Below are 23,850 nucleotides of genomic sequence, written 5' to 3' on the forward strand. Positions count from 1 at the left end.
CCCTGGTATCTCCAGGTAGGGCTCCGAGGGTCTCTTGACTGAAACAACAACAGCAAAAGACCCTGGAGACTTGCTACCAGTTTGTGTTGTCAGTACTAAGCTGAATGGACTAATGGACCGACTTAGAACAAGAGAGATTCCTATGTTCCTAAAGTAACCGAGATTTTTCTCGTTGAGGAGTTTCAGAGGAACTCTCAGGTTTCACCGGAATACAGTAGGAAAGCCACTGCTGTGAGATCATATGTAGAATGAAACTTGGGAGGGAAAGCCCCAGGATTCTCAATAATCAATGGAGCCCTGCATAAAGTGATTCATAATTAAGCCCCTGTTTGGCCCGATGAAGAATGTGCTGAGCAACTATGGAATTTGCAACAGTCCTAGAGGGCTAATCTAATAATATAGGTGGAGCTGTGCCTAGAACAAGATACAATGGAAAGTTGATGCACTGAAGATGCCGGAGCCGGAAAGGACAAGGCGCAAAATGCAGAAAGTTCTACAGCTGGAGCTTTAATAGACAACCATCATCTCACGCTTCATCCGTTTCGCAAAACAGGGTAGACAAAAGAGTATTTCCCCATGTGCACCTTTGTTGCTTGACGTCTGCAGCAAGAAGTGGGAACCCCGTGGGCAAAAGGAGCTGTCCCAGAGGGGAACTTCCATATTGCAGTGAATGCAGCATTTCTCACCCAAAGGGTGTTGTTAATAATAATAATGATTTTATGTATACCCTGCCCATCTGGCTGGGTTTCCCCAGCCACTCTGGGTGGCTTCCAAAAAAAGGTTAAAAATACATTAAAACATCAGTCATTAAAAACTTCCCTAAAGAGGGCTGTCTTCAGATGTCTTCTAAACGTCAGGTAGTTTTCTATTTCTTTGACATCTGATTGGAGGGCGTTCCACAGGGCGGGCGCCACTACTGAGAAGGCCCTCTGCCTGTTCCCTGTAACTTCGCTTCTTGCAGTAAGAGAAGGCCCTCGGGGCTGAACGATGGGGTGGAGATGCTCCTTCAGGTATACTGAGCCGAGGCCGGTATTAATTAATTAAGGGGCAAGTAGTCCAAGTTGCTGGGATTTTGTGTAGTGACTAAGCAACCAAGAGCTTGTGTTTTTTTTCTCCTAAACAGCCCCCCCTTACTTAAATCTCTGTCATAAACTCCTTTTACAGGTAGGTAGCCGTGTTGGTCTGCCGTAGTCAAAACAAAATAATAATAAAAAATTCCTTCCAGTAGCACCTTAGGGACCAACTAAGTTTGTTATTGGCATGAGCTTTCGTGTGCATGCACACTTCTTCAGATGCACTGATAAACTCCCTTTGTTTGTAACATTATTTCTCTGCTGCTTTGCAGCCCTAAAAACTGTCACACGCCCCTCCCAACTGTCTCATGTAAACACAGAAAAAAGTAGAACAAAAGCTACTTTAAAATGCAATAAAACTGACAACAGCATAAAACACCAGTTTGCCTTAGGCAACTTGTGCTCTTTCTTAGGCCCCCACTCCATGTGAAATAGGACGGTAAAGCTGACCAATATTGCAGGGTTTTTAAAAAAGAGTATACTGTATTACGAAAAGACAAATTGGACACGGACTTGTGTAAACCTCAGTATATTGTTAACTGTAACGGAATGATATACACGCATGTGTGAACCAGTTCTAAGTTATGTGCTAAGTTAAAATACAGAAGTGCGCAGAACCAGCCGCCGTAGCACAAGCTACCAGCTCGCAAAATACGAAGTTAATAGGGCTGCAGTGAACTCTGGTAAAGAAGCACTTAAAACAATTGTTTTCTAGTTTGAACTTAGAGATGTAGGAAGTTGCCTTATACCGTGTCAGACCTTTGGTCCAGCTAGCTTAATATTACCTACACAAACAGGCGGCAGAAGGCTGGGGTTTCAGGCAAGAGACATTCCCGCCGTACCTGGAGATTGAACCTGAGCCCTTCTGCATGCAAAGCAGGTGTTCTCCAACACAGCCCTTCCCGCTTGCTTAGAAAAAGATGAATTGTGATTTTCCTTCAACGTGGCCTCCCAATTTCCCCACCACCGGTGAACAGGGGTGCTAGAAAAGGGGACAAACTGCCCCCCCAGGCAACACAAGGTGGGACAGGATTCTTAATTAAGACCAGTCCAAAGGGGTGATCCTGTCAGCTTCCTCCTCCTCTGTTTCAGTGTAGAATTCAGCAGGGGCGAAACTGGAATGAGTTTCCTCTGCCTGCTGTTAGCTTGGGCTCCACCTATTGCCCGAGCTACCTATCTTCCAGTCCCAATGGGCACCGGGCACCACTGCACTTAACTGCTTCTGCTCTTGATTTTGGCGTTCCCAAATAATGTTTATACAGTGGTACCTTGGGTTAAGAACTTAATTCGTTCTGGAGGTCCGTTGTTAACCTGAAACTGTTCTTAACCTGAGGTACCACTTTAGCTAATGGGGCCTCCTGCTGCCACTGCGCTGCCGGAGCACGATTTCTGTTCTCATCCTGAGGTAAAGTTCTTAACCCGAGGTACTATTTCTGGGTTAGCGGAGTCTGTAACCTGAAGCGTATGTAATCCGAGGTACCAGTGTAGATGTTGTGGCGATTCACACTCACTACCTCTTCCCAGGGAATTCTGGGAACTGTAGGTCTGTGTCATGGACTGCCTGGACACAGAGGAATGGTGGGAGGAACCAGTTGGGGAACCGCCAAGGGAAGAAGGGGCTCAGAGTCCAGGGAGCTGGGGTGGGACAACGATGGGGCGGTCAGAGGGAGAAGAGGAGGAAGTGTCAGAAGCTGAGGAGGTGACCGGGCTTAATGAGAGGGGAGAGTTTGTGGCAGAAGAGTGGGATGAGGGAGACCAAGAGTTAGGCTGGTGAAATATCTTGGGGGTGTCTCTCCTGCTGCGACAAGCTCCCCTTTACCCTTGTCTCCCAGGGTGAAGGAGGGCGAAGGAGAGGTTGGCTGTACGCAGGTCCATTCTCCAATTGCTTGGGAAAAGCCCTGGTGAGGAGGTGGGGACTGGCAAGTTCAGCAAGTGATTTTCACGGAGGAAGACCACCAGGAATGAGCTTCTCTGCTTATTAGGCCTGACACTCAACCAACCCTCCAGAGAATGAGTCCCCCCCCCCTAATAAAAGAGTAAACTCCTCCTTTGAACTGTGTGATTACTGATGCTCCTGTGACAAGGAGTCTCCGAACAAATCTCAGCACCTGGGGGAAAAGTCACGACTGCTTCAGGTGGTACAATGCTGCTCTGCTCTGCAGACGGGGCCAATTAGAAATCCCAGCAACCCCTAACAAACGACAGTGCCCCGAATTATTTTGAGGAGAATGTGCTTTGGAGATAAAAGTGTGTACACAGCTTAAGATGATGGTCCCAGTGACTCCTGCATGCACCTTAGGGCAAAGAAAGTGTGTGTTTTCTTCAAAACTGCTGTTCTTCCTTGTATGTAAATTTATCAAATTTCGGTTAAATCTCACATTGACTAATCCATATGTTTTAAATGGGTATGGGGCAGTGGAGGGCTGGCACTCATTGAGACTTGCAGGGCCAAGGGCATGGAGCCGGAGCCAAGGGCAGCCCACTAAGTATGCTTCTGCCTCCATTCTCTTCCGATAATTTTCTCCTCCATTTTCCTCTGAGAGCAAAACTGGGAGGAAGCTGGCAGGCAGAACCAAGCCCTGAAAATCAGAAGGCAGGCAGGCGAAGGCTGGCTGAGGCCTGTGGAGCAGTGCCCCATTTGCCATATTAGACTATAATGGTGGGGCAGGGCCCCATTTGCAATAGCTTTCCACTGACAGTGCTAAATTTAATTTTTTATTATTACTATTACTATTATTACTACTACAGTGGTACCTCGGGTTACAGACGCTTCAGGTTACAGACTCCGCTAACCCAGAAATAGTACCTCGGGTTAAGAACTTTGCTTCAGGATAAGAACAGAAATTGTGCTCCTGCGGTGCGGCGGCAGCAGGAGGCCCCATTAGCTAAAGTGGCATTTCATGTTAAGAACAGTTTCAGGTTAAGTACGGACCTCCGGAACGAATTAAGTACTTAACGTGAGGTACCAGTATACTACAGGAAACCAGGCAGAGGGCCTTCTTGGTGGTGGTGCCCACCCTATAGAGCGCCCTCCCATCAGGTGCCAAAGAGATAAGTAACTATACAACCTTCAGAAGACACCTGAAGGCAGCCCTGTTTAGGGAAGCTTTTAATGTTTAATTCTGTTTTTATGTATGCTGGAAGCTGCGCAGAGTGGCTAGGATGACCCGGGTAGATGGGCAGGGTACAAATATATTGCTATTGTTGTTGGATTTTTTTAGTATAACCATCATGCCAATATGAATTTCATTTTTTAAAAGTTTTTAAACCATTGGAGACAACCAATAAATGCTGAAATAGTGCTTTGCTTCGAATTTGTGTGAGCTCCGCCCCCCCCCCCGTCACTCCACCTGTGAGATCTGGGTTCAAATCCCCACTCAGCCAATGAAGCTCCCTGGGCGACCTTGGGGGCGGCCACTCAACTCTCAGCCTAACTTATTTCACGGGGGTTGTTGTGCGGGGAAAATGGGGAGCAGAAGAACTATGTGCGCCGCCTCGAGCCCCCTGGAGGAAAGGCGGCGTCCACACGCAATTGAATAAGAAAGGAAGCCTTCGGATTAGCTCCGAGGGGCGAATAATGCGCGGAGCAGCAGCGGCGGCCCTTCCGAGGTGGATCCCGCCCAGAGGAAACGCCGCTTGCCTCCTAAGCAAAGCCTGCAAAATCGGTTGCAGCTGCAGCAGCAGCAGCAGCACCTCCTATCGATTTCCGACTCCGGCTTGTGGCAGCGAACTTTGGACTCGCCCTCGCCCTGCCCCGCCGCGTCTCTTCCCGAGCGACCTTTGGCGCCGAATTGGAAGTTTCCAAACAAACCCGGCGCGGCGTCGTTTCGCCGCCTCGGCTTCGCAGCAGCTGTGGGGAGCGCAGAGGGGCCTGGACGAGGGGAAAGGAGGGTGTTAGGACCCAGTGGGAGCGGACTTCGCCTTGCAGCGTGTGCAGACAGTCCATGCGCTGAGCGAGACGGAGGGGGAATCCTGCCCGCCACCGAAGGAGGGCTTCCCCCAGGACCTGAGGAGACCCGGCTCCCTCGGCAGCCCCCCTGGACCTGGACAAGGTAAAAAGAAAGCTCAGCTCTCTGTCCCTCGCTTCCCTCACATGCCAACCCTCCCCGCTAAAAGAAGATATCCCTCGCTGCATTAAAGGTACAAAGAGAATGCTTTGCCATTTAAAAATAAAATGTTTTAAACCTTGCTTCCCCCTTTTCTTCCTCTTGTCTGATATTAGATTCCACAGCCCCCCAGTCCGCAGATGCTGGCCATGCGGAGACCTCTTCCCACTTAAAAGTTGTGCACGGGAGGTGAGTAGCTGAATCTGTGACTGCTCCACTTTTGCACCAATTCCCTCTCTTCCTCCTCCTCCCCCCTCAGCTCGCAAAGTGCTCCCCTTTAAATTCAGCCATGGAATCCCCTTTCAGCGGGGAATCCAGATATCCTCGGTTTAGTTGGGATAATTTTTGGAGGGGATTCCCCTCCTGGGAACTCAGGTGTGTTTGGTGTTGAGAACTTTGCTTAGCATCTATAGTTTGTCCTACAGTTGGTGCTGAGAAAAACAAGTGTCTAGGCTGGTGGCGTTATGGTGGAGAGTTGACCTTAGAGCTGGGTTCAAATGCCGCTCGTCCATTCATGGTGCCTTGGGGCAGCTCAGGGTCTTTCAACAGACTGGGGGTAGTAACCTCATGCGCACACTTGAGAGATATGGCAAGATCGGTGTTCGAAACTCCCATTGTTCAGACGCATTTTGCGACGTGGAATTTCATTAGCGCAAGCAGTTTCTGAGCTCTGGGCGCAGTATTGCACCTAAAATTTCAGATTAAAACTGCAGAATGGAAGGAAAGGAGGACCTTTTTCTGCCTCCCCACTTCCAACTACTCTCTGAAGATTGGAGAAGAGGCCCTCTTAAGAATATTAGGGGGATGGGTAGGGGAAGGACTAGACTGTGTGAAAAATGAACATCATATTTTAGCTGCAGTTCATTCATTTTCAGTAATGTAACCGGCTGTACTTTTGAATAAATAAGGTATACTATTCATTGTATCAAATTGTAGATTTCAACGGAAGTCTCATAAAGTTCAACGAAAAAAGCAGAAAACCCCGTGGATCAGTTCATTCTCTAGTCAGTTCTTTCATAAGGTCCATACATGTATAAGTGTCTATTCCACCTGTCTGTTCATAGAGTCCAATAATCCACATGAAGGGTTATTACAGTTCCACAGAATCCTTTCACAGAGTCTAAGACAAGGATTTCCGGAGTATTAGCCTTGTTTTGCCAGCCTAGGCTTCATCAGTAGAACAGGCTCATATGTAATATTGCAACCACTACTATGCAATAAGATCCACTATCCTGTAATATTACAGGATAGTGGATCTTATTAACAGACAGGTGGAATAGACACTTATACATTTATGGACCTTATGCATGAACTGACTAGAGAATGAACTGATCCACTGGGTCTTCTGCGTTTTTCGTTGAACTTTATGAGATTTCCGTTGAAATCTACAATTTGATACAATGAACAGTATACCTTATTTATTCAAAAGTACAACCGATTACGTCTTGTGTGTTTATTGAGTATGTTTCACGTAACCATAGGTTTGTTGTTGTTTTGGTTCATTCATTTTCAGCTTTGTATTCTTGCTATTAAAAAAGCGTGCTTAGACATTCTGTTGTTGCTCCCATAACCCAGGTTTAAGGTGCAATTTAGCTCCAAGCTTTCATATCTCAAATTTCTAACACTGGAAAAGATATACATTAAAAAAAAACAAAAAACATACAAGTGGCTAGCCTGTAGCCATCTAGGTGTTGCTGAACTACAGCTCCCATGAGTCCTAGCTAGCATGGCCAGGGTTGATGGCAGTTGCAGTTCAACCATGTCTGTAGGGTGACAGATTAGTTGCCCCATTTCAGATGGGGAGCTTGAGGCCAGTGTCCCACACGGCAAGTTAGTAGCTGTTGATCAAGCTCCCATGATCAACTCCTTAGCTGCTTAGGCCTCCCTCGGGCCCATAGCTGTCCCTTTTTTTAAGGGAATTTCCCTTATTGCGAATAGGATTCCTCGCAAGAAAAGGGAAAAGTTGACAGCTATGCTCGGGCCCCATTTGCCCTATATGTTTTAAAACAGTATCATACCAATTTAAACAGTTGTGGATCTTCTCCCAGAGAAACTTAAGGGAGCTGAGAGTGGTTAGGAGACCCCTATTCCCCTCACGGAGCTACAATTCCCAGAGTTCCCTGGGAAGAGGGATTGGCTATTAAAACCACTTTGGAAACTGTTGTTCTGTCAGGGGAACAACAGTCTCCTTTCATCTTTCAGATAGCTTAACAAACTACAGTTCCCAATATTCTTTTTTTGGGTGGGGGGGTGGGGGGGCTGGAGAAGATCCATGACTGCTTAAAATTGTATCACGCTGCTTTAAATGTGTAGCACAGATGGAGGCCTGCGTATTTTTCTTGGCTGTGTTGAACAGATGTGTGGGTTCAAATCCATTTCTCATCATAGATTGCTGATGCCATTGGGCAAGTCCCCTCTGCTGGTCTCAGTCGGGGCCAGCCCTGCCATTAGACAGAATGAGGTAGCTGGCTCAGGTGGCAGATATTGTGGGGGCAGAGAGCAGCACCGAGGGGTTGTAGGAAAGCGCTATTGTGCCGCACCCCGCTAAACTAGCCTGCTTCCCTTAGGGGTGGTCCCCATTGCCAGTGTTAGAAGATTCAGCCTCTACTTGAGTTGGCTTCTGTATACAGATATGTAGGGGGGGAGTGGTGCTGCCACCTTTACCTTTGCCTCAGGCAGCAAAATGGCTTGGCTCCAGTTACCTCATCTGCGAAATGCCCGATTAGTTATGCCCCACTCTTTGTAGGGATTTTGCAAGGCGACCCAAGATAGAGGTGCTTAAGCACATTGCACAATAAAAGTGATTTGTGTAGATGACTCAGCCTTGTGAGATGGGGAGGCGAGACACACAACGTCTGCAAGAAGTGCTGACTTATACAATGGCCTGGTTTGTGCTCAGGGTACTCCAATTTCCACCCACACACCCTGACTTCATACTCTGCCCCCCACATACACCCCCCCCAAAAAAAACTAGCACCGTCTTATTTGTGATGTTTCTCAGACAAACTCACAAATTTGTACTAGGGTCTTCCTAGCAGGAAAGAAAAATCAAAACAATCCCCAGGAGTCAATAAAAGCTTGTAGAGAATTGTTGTTATTATTGTTATTCCACCCATCTGGGTTGCCCCAGCCACACTGGGCGGCTTTCAGCAAAATAAAAGAACACCATAGCGGTTATTCTCTGGTAGTGCTGGTTGGGGTTGATGGAAATTGTATTCTAATGTATCTAGAAGGAACCAGGCTGCTATAGGAATGACTAAATAATTTGTTGTTGTTGTTTTTAAATGATATTTTAAAATTACAGAAAAAACAAAAAGACAAAGAAGAAGAAAAAACAAGGGAAAAACAAACAACAGTCAAACAATACAAATCAATAAAAAGCAAAAGCAAAACACATAATACATCAAAATCAAAAAACAAAAGTAAACCACAAAAATTTAAAAACAGATCCAATATTCTCAAATCCTTAATTGTCATTACCTTATTTCATCGACCTCCTCACACCTCCCTTTTTTGTATTCTAGTTATTAATTATCACAGCAAATCCTTCCCATTTTTCATAATATTCTGTCCTTATCTTACTATAAAAAACCCTAAAACTTAAAACTTAAATCTTATTTATACCAATTTCTCATAACCATAACATATTCTTACATAGTTCTTTTTAACATTTCTGCTAAAGCCAAATAATTTTGTTCCAACATTTTTCTAATACTCATTAATTTTACAAAACAATCCTAAATAATTTTTTTTTAAAACTTTCTTCCAATCTTCATCCAACGTCTCTTCCTCCTGGTCCCGGGTTTTGTCAGTCCTTTCTATCCAGGAATGACTAAATAATTTGGGACTTTTGGAGTTCTGGGGTTAGGGAGAGGCAACAGCAAATAATATAAAGGGAGAACAAGATGGAATATGAGGGAGAGAGAAAAAAGAAAGAAAGAAAGAAAAAGAAAGAAAGAGGGAGAGGCCTTCAGTAAGTAAAATGGGTCCTTCAGTAAGTAAAATGAGATGGGTGGCTACAAAGGAGAGAGGGCCTTTTCCGTGGTGGCACCTCTTCTCTGGCTTTGAAAATATTACAAAAATGTAGTAATGTGAATCCTTCTTCAATTCAGATCTTGCGTTCTCTAGGAAATGTCATCTGACATTTGTGGTTTATAACAGCTACTATAAACCAAAGTCCATGATTGTAATATTTTGTAGTTTGCTGTTATGTAAAATATCAAAACACAGAATGTTGGCTCCTCCCCACAGAGGCATATCTGGTGCCTTCTTTATGTTCATTCTGGTGCCAGACTCCCCCCGCCCTTTGTTCTCCCAGGTCTTACTTAATCAAACACAGTCAGCTATGATTTTACTGTTTTGAACCACTGTTTATGTGCTGTGTAGAATTTTCTTTGACCTGGTTTTATTCTCTCTTCTGAATTTATTTATTTATTTTAAATTCTGCGAGCAATTTTATGATATGGTTATTTTACTATGTATTTCCATAGTATTTTATACTTCTAGGTTTGTGAGCTATACAGAAAGCAGTGTTATTGGGTAAGCGTATGCAAATTATAGTAAATGGATCAATTTTCTCTTCCTCGTAATTCAAGAATTCAAGGTCACCCAATGAAGCTGTTGTTTCCCCCCCAGTATTGCTAAAGTGAAGTTTTTCTTTCTGTAACTTATATTCTTATCAACAGCTACCATGAGAGATGGTGAAGGCCCCTGCTTAAGATGCCCTTTCTAAAGGATAATATAAAATTGTATCAGTGGCTATTTGCTATGGCAGCTAAATGGAAATTCCATGTGCAGGAACATCATGCCTAGATGTTAAGGGCAGATAGTTTTTTGGGGGGAAGGAAGAAAGTCAGTAGCTGAGAATACATTACTGAAAAACTTCAGCTGTTTGGGGTGGGGGGTGTTGGTTGAACGGGGATGTTGAGGGTTGGCTCTTGGCTTCACCTATCTTTCCATAATTTTTTGCAATGTCTGCTGAAGTCTGTGTTATGATGCTCTGCCTCTGTGACGTGTAGATAAACCTGGAATAGTGACATGAGCTTGTGGTTCTGATCAGAACATCTGGTGTGTGTCTTTTCCCTAAATTGTTATGATCGAAAGCCTCCATCTTCTTCTTACCCCCTGCTTCTATCGTATTTGGTGTCTTGGTTGTGGGGATGGGGGAGATGGTAATGGCTGCTTAGAGAGGTGGGGAGAAACTACGAATCGCAGCTCCTACAACTTCCACTCTTTAAACATAGGTCACTTCTAGGCAATCTGTTTATTGAGCAGTCAACCCGGTTCGTTTGCATAAAGTTTGGCGGGAAGGCTAGACAGCATTGGCTATTTATTGAACCTCCGGGGCGGTTAAGCAATTGTTATCTCACACTTTCCAGTGCAGTTTTCCCATCACTTGGCATATTGCAGAAAAAGGAAGGTTGGGGATTTCTTTGCGGGGGAGTGAGAGTGGGCTTGTTGCGCAAGGATGCCAAATCAGCTTTAATTGCTCAACCCGAATTTGCTGGAATCTGACCTGGAAGTAGCAACCTGGAAGCGCACTGATTCACTTCTACATGAAAAATCACTGGATTTCTCATAGCTTTGCCTTGCCAAGCAAGGTGTGTCGGGCTTCGTCACTATGTGGTTTCGGGTGGCTGGTGAAGACATGTTTGCTAGAAAAGACCTTTCAATTATTATTTTGTGTGTGTGTGTGTGCTTGGTTGTGTTTGAATTATTAGTGTGGATGATTTTGATTTTTAATATAACTGGGTGTCACTTGTAAATTGCTTCACATTTGAAATACTGTTTTTGGTGCTTTGACTTGCCAGCCATCTTGAGTTCCCTGGAAAGGAGGCAGGATATAGGTTGTGGGTTTTTTTTAAAGTATTTGATGCTTGACTAATCACAGTTGTCTGTGTGTTTGTGAAGGCACTCTACAGAAAGCCAGAACTGTGAGTGGTGGCCTCTTTTGACCCTGTTTTTTCATTCTGCCAAACGACCTGTGGCTTCATCAGCTTACACAAACAGCAAGTTAGTGTTACCACTTCCCAGCATATCTGTATTGTGGTGGTTGCCGCTGTCAGGAGCTCATCCTACACTCGAGTAGGACCCTGGTAGAGACACATGCCTGACTGGGATCGTCTGGGAGCTTCAAAAGCTTTCTTCAGCCCAAACATCACAGCGACCGATGCCAACAGACATCGGTAAACTTAGGGATCCACAGAGTCTTCACAGCTTGTGTGACAGACCTCAGCAACTCAGTATTTTGGCTAATCTACTTTATTTACATATAAACACACACGGAGCACTGCAACGTGGCTCCCTCTGTATCATCAGACAGCAAAGAGAAAAAGAACAAAGGACAATAGTTCCACTTCATGGAACACAGTAACACAAACATCCTGTCTCCGTCACTTCCCACTCTGTGGAGTCAAAACATATACCGTCATGTGATAGACAACAATCCCATGACTGCAATCATGGAGCAGGAATTCTAACAGCCGCATGTGCGCATGGAGGGCCTTACCTGTGCACCCCCCCAATCCCTCCACCTTTGCAAAGTGGACTAGCTACAGCCAGCTCCAAACTGTTGTTTTGTGGATAGGTGTTGCCCAGTGGCCTATGAAATCTATGGCATTCTCTGTGGCAGCCTCTTTAATTGTGGGACTTCCTCTCCACATCAGTGTGTCTGGCACCTTCACTGTGCAGCTTTTGGCAAGTGCTGAAGATGCACCTCTTTCACCCTGGCTTTTTGACCCTCGAAGTGTATATTTTTGGAGCCCACCTTATTTATGCGATTGTAAAGTTGCTTTACACTGTTTTGAATATTGTGTTTAAATTGTTGTAACTTTCCTTTGGACTTTAGAGTGAAAGGCAGGTAAATAATGATGACAACAACACAAGGTCCAGCGGCTCGTGTAAATGGCTGTTAATGGGCAAAAACTAAGTCTGTGTGTGTTTGCAAGCTTTTTGTGCTAAGTAGAATTCTCCCTTGACAGTGCGATGGTGTCTGTGTCCTGCCTCAGCGGGCTGGGAGGGTGCTCCTGTGCATTTATTTATCCCTCTGCTGACAGCGGCAGAAGCTTCCTCTCTTACTCCTCCTTCTCCTCCGTGTTGTCATCATCATCCTGCGAAGCCACAAGCTGCTAGCGGCAAATCTGGGTCATGAAGATGGGGGGAAGCAAAGAGGCCCGGCTGCTTTTGTCAGTGGAATATAGAGAAAACATAAGCGATAGGGATGGCTGAGAGTGGGGAGCCTGGAAGGGCAGCTGTTCTCATAGAGGCAGCGGACCTGTGGCCGTCCACATGTTGTGGACTACAACTCCCATCATCCCTGACCGTTGGAGATTCTGAATAGGGCTGCCTTGAGCTGTAATTTAAACAAACCCCTGTGTTTCAAAATATGAGTCAGCAATATCAAAAGCAACACGATGGCCAGAAACAATTACAATATGAAAAACTTTATGGAATAATTCAAAACATCAAAACTAACAAACTGAAAGTCCTTAAATGAATCACAGTGCCAGACTTTACCCAGTGGAGAACAAGCTGTGAAGCTTTGTATAATCAGCAAATGTCCAGTTCTGATGTCCAACTCTGAAATCTGCTGAACAGTGTTTCCGGATAACAACTACTGTTTCGTTGACTTCTTCATCTGCCAATTAGTTCAACACTCGTAAGTAGAAAGATATGTAATTTCTTCATTAACCAGTCTTTTTTTGAATAGATATAATATACATGAGAATGAAAAATACTCTGGAACATCGCATGAGTGTTGAACTAATTGGCTGATGAAGAATTCAAAGAATTCAACTTTTATGGCATCCGTAACCACCTGTTGGAAGACTCAGAAAAGACAAAGGAAAGTACTTCTTTTCCCCCACTGTGCAAACTTAAAACCATGGCATTCGCTCCTATGGGACGATGTAAATTGGATGGGTTTAAAAGGGGATTGGAATGAGTTCCTGGATGACAAGGCTCTCATTGGCTAGTAGCTTGGTCCTAACTCCACTTTCAGAGGCAGCATATCTCTGAATGCCAATTGCTAGGAAAGCGTAGTTGCAGTTAGGTTCTGCGTGAGAGCCTCCCATAGGCATCTAGTAGACCACTGTGAGAACAGGACGCTGGACTAGAGAGGCCTTTGGCATGACTCCGCAGGGCTTTTTGTACATGTTTTATGTTACAGTGGTACCTCGGGTTAAGTACTTAATTCGTTCCGGAGGTCCGTTCTTAACCTGAAACTGTTCTTAACCTGAAGCACCACTTTAGCTTATGGGGCCTCCCGCTGCACCGCCAGAGCACGATTTCTGTTCTCATCCTGAAGCACTATTTCTGGGTTAGTGGAGTCTGTATCCTGAAGCGTATGTAACCTGAAGCGTATGTAACCTGAGGTACCACTGTATTTAGCAGTTCCCGCAGTCCCAGGGAGCCACTGCACTTGCCAAATAATGGGGTCTTTGACTGCCCCCCCCAAACCTGCAGTCATTTGTGAGATTTATGGTTGGGGTCATCTTTCTCTAAGACCTGAGTTCAAGAACCCCTTTGAAGCCTAGCCTATTTCTTTCCACCTTTGCCTGCACCAAGAACATGCAGGGAGACAGCCACAGTGATTATTATTATTTAATTCCAAACCATTGTCAACCATCCAAATACCTCTCCTTCGCATGTCTACATGCACATTAATTTTACACCACCTTTCTTAAAACTCCAGTAGGCAGGTATGCAAGTCAGTGCAAAGCATCCAGGTTAGGATAACTTGACCTCTTTTAGCAAGGTCTTAGACTGAGTGGCCACATTCCCTCCTCTTGCATTGCTGTTCTCTGCTACTGTTTTGTTTGTTTTGGTTATTGCTTTGTTTTGTAGTTTCATTCTTTGATTTCAATATAATTTGAACTTGTTTTAATTGGGGGTGGAGTTGTTGTTTTTTTGTAACCAGTTGTACGTTGGCCTTGTGCTGCCATTGGGCACAGAATGCAGCCAGGGTTACCCTCAGTGTGTGTGTGTGTTTATTCTGCCCTAAGTGAATTAAAATCTACCCACCGCTTCCCCTGACGTGTCCTGTCATATGCCTGGGGGCCCCTTGGGACTCCCCCCAGAACTCCCCTCTTGCTAGCCCTCCTTCCCACTTTTCCTGAGTGCTTTTGCCTAGCTGGAATATGTCCTAGAACACCCAAAATGTATCTTGCTTGCCTGGACAGAGGGGAGTATGTGACTGTGTGCAGCAACTAGCCTACTGTTGTACAAGGGCAATCTGCCCACTTCTGCCTCTGTGCCATCCACCAGTGCTGAAAGCTGACCCAAAGCGAAAGCCCTCAGCGCTGCCGATAGGAAGTACACAGGTACAGGCGCCATGTCAGCAGGTTCCCCAGACTCTTAGCTCTTCTGTATACAGTGGTACCTCAGGTTACAGACTCTTCAGGTTACAGAATCCACTAAGCCAGAAATAGCACCTCAGGTTAAGAACTTTGCTTCAGAATGAGAACAGAAATCGCGCAGCAGCAGCGGGAGGCCCCTTTAGCTAAAGTGGTACCTCAGGTTAAGAACAGTTTCAGCTTAAGAATGGACCTCCAGAACGAATTAAGTTCTTAACCCAAGCTACCACTGTATTCCTGTTTCCATAGGACAGAGCCTGCATACTGAAGGCTTGTGGGCCACCCCCATCCCCTCTGCACCTGGTTCACCAGCAGCGGCTGACTCAGAGGTGGCCTCTCCCACATTGCCGCTCCTAAGCATCACTGGGGTCCACCGCTGGTAAACACAAGGTGCTAGTTTCTGAGCTGGCAGAGTAGGCGTCCATCTTTCAGTCTTCCCAGCTCTGAAGAGGAAGATACCTCTGAGGGCTCTGGACTCTGCAGGAGCCCCAGGGATGTTCCTCCCTTCGGCATCAGGAAGACTGAAGGATGGCTGCATGCCAGCTCACAATCGGTATGTGTGTGTATTCCTATCTGGTTGCATTGCATGGAGTGTGGGATGTGCGGTTTCACGAGCATATTCCCCAGAAAGGCTTATAGGTCAGCATTCCCCATCCTGGTCCCCTCCAGGCTTTCTTTTGGACTATGGATCACAGCAGCCTGAGCTGACTGAGAGGGATGGGAGTTGTAGTCCAGAACATCTGAACTCTATAGTTGAAACTCTTAATGGAGCTTTCTTCTGCTGCTGGTTTTCAAAACCGAATGAATCTTTTTCTGTTGCGCTGCCTGTCTCTGAGAAAAGCAAGTCAATAAAGCATTAGCAATAGTTTCCGCCAGAAAGTAAGACAAAGTTGATTGTGAAAGAGAGTCTTCTGTCTTGAAACCCTTCTCCAGTGACCTCCAGCTGTGCTTCAGTGGCCACAGCCATGGTGGTATGTGTGCCCTGAGTGGAATAAGCTGAGGTTCCTGTTGGGGCCACACTCTGAAATTGTGTGCTCACGATTTCACACGTTTCAGAACTGAATCCTGGTTCTGGCTGTAACCCTCAGCTTGAGCGTGCCTGACCAGGCTCCGTTGAAAAGGCGTTCTGTCCGAGGCAGCGAGGAAAATCCCAGCTGCGGTCCTTGCTCTTCCGTGGCTTATTCGGGCATGAAACTTGCTAGGCGATGCTGTAGCAACGAAGGGGTGTGTACGGCTGCAGCGGGGGCTGATCCGTTGAAGCAAAGGGGGCCCTGCCCCACCCACCTCACGCTTGATTCCTCCAAGCCCACCTATCTTCATACTTCCAGCGAGTCCAAAAGGTGGTCCTGGCTGCCAGCTTCCCCCCTCCTTAGTCTCGATTTCGTTGCTGTGGAACTCAACAGGCAGGAAGATGAGGATGGGGACGAAAAGTAGAATTGTTTGTGTCTTGTTCTCATTAGCTCAGGCTCTGTGTGGTTATGGTGCTCTGGCCTGCCTTCTGCCCCAACATCCCCAAACAGCAGCAGCCACTGCTGATGATCAGATCTCAGAGAGTGGTCCAAAGCAGGGAGGGGAGTGGGGCTGAGCTAATGGGAGCTGGGTGGTGGCCCTTTTTTATTTTTGCAGCTCTCCTTTCCCCCTTCCATGACCCACTTTCCCCTCTTTTCTGGGCCTGAGAGTGTTTTGGAGGGGAAAGGGCTTGCAAAGTCTTGGCTCTTTCCACCCCCCCCCTCCCTTGATGTGGGGCAATCCTCCTCTCGCCACTAGTGCTAAGTGGAGGCTGCGTAGAGGGTGTCCTCTTGGGTGCCAAACTGCCTTCCTTGGAAGGTCAAAGCTCTGCGTCTTCTTGTGATAGAAAGAATGTGAAGTGGGGAGGGATGAGATGCCGGTTATCCTGTCCTCCCCCCCCCCCATCCTGCTCGGCTGCCCGCTTCTGTGTCCCTGTGGTTTCAGCCGACCAATTGAATGTCTGTGTGAGCTAATCAGATCTGACAGCTGAGAAAATACTATGTTGGCTTTTAAGGCCAGAAATTGACAGAGAGAGTGGGGAACGGGCGGGGTGGGAGGCATGGTATGAAAGGAAATGTATGTTTTGTGTGCAGACTGATCTTAAAGGGGGGATGCTTTCCCTGACTTCCCTGGTTGTAGAATGCTATAGAGTCTATGGTACCTTTAGGCGCTGGAAGTTTGAAGGAGAGGAAATTGGGTTTGGATACTGTTTCTGAGCCCAGGTACCACTGCTTCCTGCAGCGGTGAGTTCCAGTGGTTTACAAGAGAAGCATCCCCTCTCAGGTGGAATGGGTGCTGGGCAGCTGGTGTAGGAAGGCAGGTCGGGCAGTAAGCAGAGAGTTGAGGAACAAAGAGGCTGGCGTGGAAGGCCCCTCTCCTTTCCTGCATTCAGGTCACCTCCATACCATACATTTAAAGTTCATGGCTTCCCTCAAAGCATCCTGGGAACTGTAGTGGCAAAGAAATATAGTAATTTGCCTCTGACGCTTTGCAAGAAACAGGCTTTTTCTTGCTTATCAGTATCTTTTATATCATTTGATTTGCCGTCACCCAGAGGTGGGAAAACTTCAGGCTTGTAGGATCTACTATTTTTTTACTAGAGCACCAAGATCCACCAACTAGTGCTTGTTGGAGAATAAATCCATTTAGAAACAACACATTCTGAGCCCATGGACTTGTTCTGAATTTCGGGACAGAGTAGAGTGCTCAGTCTTTTCACGCCAAAGTCAACACCTAGTTCCCCCTGCATACACACATGCACACGCGCTTCATCCATTTCAGTGGTGTTATTTGGGAAATTTCACAAAACATTTTGCATTGGTTCGTCCTACTGCCTGCTAGAGATGATTTCCGAGGTGTCTTCTTTTGTTGTGCATAAATACACAGGTTATTTATTTCCCCTCCAAGACCCAGAGGAATATAGTTGTCTACTACCTCTGTTTGCTTGTGTAGCTAGAAGAATAATCAAATCATGGCTTAATTATTCCCGGGCCTTTCTAGTGAACTGACTGGGGAAGTAAGGTCTATCCATATGCCAAGCTTCAAAATCGTGAGCCTTGCCAACTGAGGCTGTCTTTTAAATTAAGCTAGAAATACGCAAAAGCGTTGTCTCTGAGCATATATAGAGTGTTCTTCTGTTGAATTGGAACACCAACCACTTGGATATTTGGGGGAGCTAGACTTGACTTGCTGATTTTAGGGAATTGAGCTTGATAGCGGGATTTAGCCCCGGCACACTAAACCTAGTAGTAAAAGAACATAAAAACGAAAGGGCTGCAATATCTGAAGGTGTGGGAGAAAGTGGGCTGGTGCTGTGATAAAGCAGAGTTGCCACTGGGTGTCGCTATTACTCAGTATAAGAGAGAACTGTTTTGGGGTAGACACCCTGGGTATGGACATGGGTGAGAGCGCAGAGTGTGCTGGACACATCCAGCACCTACCAACTACCCAACATGTGGTGCAATGCCCAATTCTTAAAGAGCACACCTCCTCACCCCCTCAGCTTTTCCCTCAAGCCCCCTGAGCTGGCATCTGATCTGGGGTACCATTGCTATGCATCTCGAGAGTGTTGTTTGGGGTTCCATGGCCTCCTCAGGTCACAGTGGACTGAAACCCAGGCCTGGCTCCCCTTGCTTCATGTACCAGGGCCACCCCGCCCCTTCCCGCTGGCAAACAGCTGATGTCTCGCTGACCTTTCGCCAACTTGGCAATGAGCAAAGGTTGTGGCTTGGAGCCTGATTGGAGCGGGGGCACTGGGGAGATTTCCTAGCCAAGGATTAACTAATGGCTGTCCAGGCGGGGGAGGGGGGGAGTGCTTTTTTCAAATATGACAATCCGGTATAGCCCCTCTTTCCAGGAATGTGAGGCTTTCTCTTTTACCCATTAGAAGTCCCCAAAATTTCCTGGGTTTTCAGAATAGTTTGCCTCGAGTCACTTGCTCCCTCCCTAAAAAAAAAAAAAAGCCAGCCCTTGCTGGCTCACATTTGCTTTCCAGGGGATTCGGGAAAAGCCCCCTCTATTTAGATTCCCCCAGGATCATGAAGGTCCAGTTTTCCAGATCTGTTTCTACAACTCCACGTCCTCAGGGGAAGCAGAAGTAATGCCCCCAGGATCCTTCGCTCTGTCCCCCTGGGCAGGTATTTCCAAAGGTCCCAAAGGTGACTTTGCTCCCAGAGTCCTTTGCTCTTAGCGATTCTACCTACTCCAGAGCACTCCCAAATCCCAGCTCCTGCATGCCTCGCTGTAACCCATTATTCCGCTTCTCTCCCAGAGCTGCCGGGAGAACCCAGGAGGAGTCCTGGCTGCTTCTTCCCTCCCCAGATGAGCTGTGCGCTTCCCTCCACACCCTCCACGACTAAGCAGATAACACCCCCCCAGTGGCTATTTATAGTCTACGGTCCCTAGTGTGTGTGTGGTACGTGCTCGGCAGCATAAGAGGCGGCCACGGAGGGAGGGAAATGCGCGCCGGGTTCAGATCAGGATTCTGGCTTCTTCAGGGAGCATGGCTTGTGTGCCAGCTGCTTGGCACATCCTCCAATCCTCCATCTCGTTGCTATGGAGACTGGCTCTGCCCTGGGGAGTCCCCGGGCAGCGCGGTGCCTCTTGTGGGGTGAAAATAGAGGTGGGGGGGGGGAGAGACAGTGGACTGGAGTGGGGGGCGCCGAACACACACTTCCTTTCCTCCAAGACATCCTTAGTGAGACGATGTTCCTGAGGTGTGTTGACAGTGGCCACTAGTTAGGGCGAAAGGGGCCCTTCCTCACCACCCTCGGTCTGCCACAGACGCCCTCTTCCTTCCTGACATTCTTGCTTACATCTAGTCCAGGGGGTGGCACTGCTTGGCAGCTTTTAAGCATCAGGGTTGCCCCCTGTGAAACTGAGCAGGAAGGAATGGGATGGGAAAAAGAACTGGAATGAGTTGGCTGTGGCTCCGGCCTACTGCTGGCCTCTCTGCCTGCTCCTGTACCATTGGGCAACAGCCACCACTGTACCTTAGGGGTAGGTAGATAAATCTATAGATTCCATAGATAGCAGCCTTTTTCTTTGGAATAACAGCTTTACACTGAGTAGGCAGGGGTACCGAGGGCTGGCGAAGGGAGTCGAACCCGAAAGTGCAGTGGCAAGATGGGGAAATGATTGTTTCAGAACCAAAGCAGCTTTAGCAGTGCTGGGAGAAAGGGAAGCAAACTGTAGCATTCTCTGGTTGGGGGGAGGCGAGATTAAAGAACATTTTCCCATCTCACTTCCTGCTTTTAGCCAACAGGTTTAAGGGATGGGTGGGTGGGGAAACTCAGTGGCAGAGCGCATAGTTTCAGTGCACAAGAATCCAGGTTTAGCCCCTGGCATCTCTTGTCAAACAAGATCTCGGGTAGCAGGGATTTCTTAAAATCCCCTTTCGCTGAGACCACTGCAAAAAGTAGACGCCACTGGATTACGCGAACCAACGGTTTTTCTCGTTCCACTTGTTTCCAAATGCAATGTTGACCCAAAAGGACAGGTTTTCTGGTGTTGTCATAACCTGATAGTTCCAACTCACATCAAGCCATCCTAAAAACAACACTACTTGGGAGTAGAGGGTGAATCTTGCTACAATTGCACACATTGGAAAGGCCCAGGTCACATTACCACAAGGTTTTGTACATGGATTCAGAAACATCAGCTGGTTCAGCATCTGGTGGTCAAACTTGGGGTGGTTAGATAGACTGAATATATTTTGCCACTACGTAATTACCCTAACTTAGCAACCAGCATGGTTACGGGTGCAAACTGGAAAATGGTAATCCAAAACGGAGTAGGACAAGGGTATCTTAAGGACCATCTTCTATCTTGAATCTGCCTGCCTGCTGGTCATTAGAGGCCCTGATGTAGATGGTGGAACACCTTCTTGATTGTGGAACTCCTTCTCAAGAGACATTTGCTTGCGGCTTATTCTTTTCTCCTTTAGGTACCAGATCTCCTTTAGGTACCAGGCCTTTGATAGCCATTCTGGTATGTAGTGGTTAAGAATGCTGGACTACGACCTGGAAGATCAGGGTTCAAATCCTCCCTTAGCCATGAAGCTCACTGGGTGACCTTGGGCCAGACACTTTTTCTCAGCCTAACCCTACCTCACAGGGTTGTTGTGTGGATAAGATGAGGAAGGGAAGAACCATATATGCCACCTTGGGATATGGGATATGAATGGGATAATTAATTAATTAATTAATTAATGTAAAATTTGACATACTGCTTTTTTTTTTTTTACTTTGCTGCTAGACTTGTGTTAGACTTGAATTGTTCTTGATCGTTCTTTCAAATATGTATTTGGGTTAGCTGTTGTTTATTTTGAACTGCCCTTTGGGGAGAACCTAGTGGAAAGGTGAGGTGTGAATATTTTAAATAAATAAGTAATAACCAGGGCTGCTTATGTATAAGAAAACAAAATGGAGCCATGAATTAGTGCCATCCTCAGAGTTACTACTACTGCAGCCAAGCTTCTGACCCTGTGAGGCTCTCCTTCACTTTGTTCGCATTTCCAGACTATATTGCGGGTGGGGAGAATACCAGGGCCACATTCATTCCAAGGTAACTTTTCAGGGGCCACATGCCCAGTGCCAGAAGCAAAAATGGGTGGCGCAACCAACGTTAATTCATTCACACATCCCTCTCTATCCTCCGTCCCTGCAAGTGAGAAGTATTATCAGAATCCAAAGAAACAAAACTCTCAAGGGGGTTGCAAAGCAGGGCTGGTGAGGAATGTGGCCCAGGTAAAGAGCCTAGAGAGCTTCACTTGGCCCCCACCCCACCCCAGTCCCTATGCCTTCCTACCATGCTGTCTTCACTACTTTGCTTTCAGCCAGCCTCTCTGCCTGTTCTGCGCAATTGCTGTACCCTCAGAGCTTGCTGTATTAGGAAAGCATGTCTTTCTTTGTTATTGTGGAGTGCTCTTCAATCTTGTTCTCCCGTCTTGCTTTTCCTTGCAGCTGCTGTGCCCCTTGAGGTGGATTGTTATTTTCTATTTTAAAGAAAAGTGGGAAAGTGGCTCGGAAGTAGCGGTCTGTGCGCAAGGCGATCCTGAGGATCCATAGCAGAGGAGGGTGGGGTTTTGGGGTTTGTTTGTTTTTTAGTGCAGATTCTCAGTTCCATCTGACTTACCCAATATTATTATAGCACACTACCTCATGTCCACTTTCCCCCGCTCCATCTGCCTCCGTCCTCAATTCTCTGTTTGGTTCTCCCAACTAATCTTCTTCCATGGTGGCCAAGGCTGACCGATCTATGTATTTGTTCCAAATTAGGAATGTCTTCACTCCCCACCCCCCACCCCAATAATTCCCAACACTGATTGCAACAACAACAACAAAATTCAAGTTCAGACCCCTCCAATATTCCTTCCACCTTCCTATGTCTAGACAGGGCCTGAGGGGGCCTAGGAAATTCCTCCAAGTCTTTTTTCAGGCAGGCTCGCTCGCTCCAAAACCCAAGCTCTTGGGAGATAGCAGGCTGTAAATTTAAAATTGATGAATGAATTCAACTGAACCTCAAGTAGGTGGTTGGGGACGCGGGTGGCGCTGTGGGTAAAACCTCAGTGCCTAGGACTTGCCGATCGTATGGTCGGCGGTTCGAATCCCCGCGGCGGGGTGAGCTCCCATCGTTCGGTCCCAGCTCCTGCCCACCTAGCAGTTCGAAAGCACTCTTAAGTGCAAGTAGATAAATAGGTACCGCTTTATAGCGGGAAGGTAAACGGCGTTTCCGTGCGCTGCGCTGGTGCTGGCTCGCCAGAGCAGCTTCGTCACGCTGGCCACATGACCCGGAAGTGTCTTCGGACAGCGCTGGCTCCCGGCCTCTTAAGCGAGATGAGCACGCAACCCCAGAGTCAGTCACGACTGGCCCATATGGGCAGGGGTACCTTTACCTTTACCTTTACAAGTAGGTGGGCCTAGGTACCTAGACCCTGCCCCTAGCCCTAGCCTCCTCTCCTGAACTTTAGATCCCGTTCTAGTTGATGCTAACACTCTACAACCTTGCCTTGCAGTTATTACCGTGTCTACCCCATTCTCCTCAGAGCTCCAGCAACATTAGCATTTAGTTTTAATTTACCCAGTCCTTCCCCCCCACACCCCCGCTTTAAAACTTCCCCATTAGTATTTCATGCAGACCCTCTCCATCAGCATAGCCCACCAAAGCCCTCCAAATTGTGGCGGCGGTGGGGAGGGACCTAGAATATCTGATACACGCACAGCCCTAGTGTGTATATGGTGGAAGGGTGTGTGTTGTGTTGTGTAGGGGGTTCTCTTTGTGGCCAAGCCTGGTGCAAGCTGGCTGACCGCAGGGGAATTCATCTTCCCGCCATCCCCTCGGCTCCCGTTTCTGCCGCAGTGCGTGAAAAATCGATGGCGCAAATTGATTCACTCCCGCCGGCGGCAAAGCCCTCCCACCCCACTCCCCCCTTCCCACGGGAACCGTTAATCAATTCCCTCACCAGAAGCTCATAAACAACTGTTCCCTGGAGGGGGAATATGTTGGGGGCTGGGGTTGCAGATGGGAGGGGGAGGAGGCCGTGGAGAAAAGACACCCTGCCTTGCCCCACAAATTTGTGTATGGATCAAGAGAGAAATGGGGGCTGGCTGGTTTGGTCTATGAGACACAAGCCTAAGTGGGGGAGCAGTGCTTGGGCAATTGGGATGTCGTGTGTGTGTGTCCCTATGGTGAAATTGATAGATATCTGGACCAATATCCAAACCACGGTGGTAGAGACAGACAGGCCACATTCACACCATATATTAAAAGCGCTATGAGACCACTCTAAACAGTCCCAAAGAATTCTGGGACCTGTAGTTCATTAAGGGTGTAGAGAGTTGTTAGGATGTCCCTATTCTCCCCTCTCAGAGCTAAAATTTCCAGAGTTCCCTGTGAATGCCTCCCTTGTTCTCTTAGGATGGCAATGGCACCTACCTGAGAGGTGCTGGAACTGAGTTCCAGTGAGTTCCAGCTGCAACCCCCCCCCCCGCTCAGCACCCATGGCGAACTGCAACTCCCAGAATTCTTTGGGGGAAGGCCATGACTGTTTGCAATGGTATCATCACAGTGCATTGAAAATATGTTATGGAAATGATCTTAAGAGACTTCAAACAGCTTAATTGTAGGACCGATTGATTCAAAGGATCATTAGAAAGGGTCCTCAGTGAGCAGCACATGTCAAATAGCAAGGAGTACTTTGTGTGGAAAAGCACTGGGAAAGACGAGAACGTTTGGCTGTTGTACTAGACCGAAGTCAGGGCTAGGAGTTCTGCTGTTCTGCTCCTTTCTTGTGATGTTTGCAAGGCACAC

At 47.1% G+C, this 23,850-nt stretch overlaps 1 protein-coding gene across 1 annotated transcript in view; it reads left to right on the plus strand.

Moving 5' to 3' along the window:
- Positions 1-4,959: 4,959 nt before the first annotated feature.
- The window catches only part of RARA (retinoic acid receptor alpha), a 191,463-nt gene continuing 172,572 nt past the window's right edge, over positions 4,960-23,850 (plus strand). Inside the window, exons 1-2 of the mRNA XM_083469952.1 lie at positions 4,960-5,125; positions 5,296-5,368. The gene's annotated coding sequence lies outside the window, so the exon portion shown is untranslated. The remainder of the gene's footprint in view (positions 5,126-5,295; positions 5,369-23,850) is intronic.

This window comes from Podarcis liolepis (assembly GCF_965112155.1).
Source record: "Podarcis liolepis genome assembly, chromosome: 13".
Taxonomy (NCBI): domain Eukaryota; kingdom Metazoa; phylum Chordata; class Lepidosauria; order Squamata; family Lacertidae; genus Podarcis; species Podarcis liolepis.